The sequence below is a fragment of the Orycteropus afer genome, unplaced genomic scaffold (assembly GCF_000298275.1).
Source record: "Orycteropus afer afer isolate SDZICR_OR568_19922 unplaced genomic scaffold, OryAfe1.0 scaffold00674, whole genome shotgun sequence".
Classification (NCBI taxonomy): Eukaryota; Metazoa; Chordata; class Mammalia; order Tubulidentata; family Orycteropodidae; genus Orycteropus; species Orycteropus afer.
The window spans coordinates 13,458-14,454 of NW_006922261.1; positions in this window are offsets into that span (position 1 = coordinate 13,458).

The window sequence follows — 997 nt, forward strand, 5'->3', positions numbered from 1 at the left end:
TTCCCTTCCATGTATAAACCTTTCCTTGACTTTTTACAACAGGACACTAATACAATATTTGTCTTTCTGTGATTGATTTATTTCACTCAACATAACGTCCTCCAAGGTCATACACATTACATGGTGTTTTGCAGATTTTACATTTTTCTTTAGTGTCGCATAGTATTCTATTGTGTGTATGGACGACAGTTTGGTTATCCATTCCTCCATCAATGGGCACTTAGTTTGTTTCCATCTCTTTGCTATTGTGACTCGTGCTGCTATGACATGGGAGTGCATATATCTATTCATGTCCTGTTTCTCACTTCCTTAGGATATCCACCTAAATAATGGGATTGCTGGAGTAAATGGTATTTCTATTTCCAACTTTTAAGGAATCATCATACCAATTTTCACAGTAGTTGTATCATTTTACAGTCCCACCAGCAGTGTATGAGAGTCTCAATCTCTCCACATCCTCACCAGCATTTGTTATTCTCTGTCTTGTTGAACTTGCTATTAATGCTGCAACTCATTGTTTTGATTTGCATTTCTGTAACCGCTAATGAGGAGCTCTAGTGGCTTAGTTCCTAAGGCATTTGACTGCTAACCAGAAGGCTAGAGGTTCAAACCCACCCGACACTCCTTGGAAGGAAGAATGGGAAATCTACTTCAGTAGAGATACCACTTCAGAAACCCAAGGAGGGGTCGCTATGAGTCAAAATCGACTCAGTGGCAGTGAGTTTGGTATTTGGCAATCGCTAATGATTGTGAAAATTTCTTCCTGTGTGTGTTGGCTGCCTGAATATTTTCTTTGGTGAAGGGTTTGTTCATCATATCTTCTGCCCATTTTTTAATTGGATTGTTTTTCTTTTTGATGTTGAGGTGTTGGAGTTTTCTGGAAATTTTAGAGATAAGTTGTTGGCCAGATATGTCATTGCCGAATATTTTTTCCCAATCGGAAGATTCTCTTTTTAAGCTTTTGGAGAAGTCTTTTGGTGCACATAAGAATGTAATT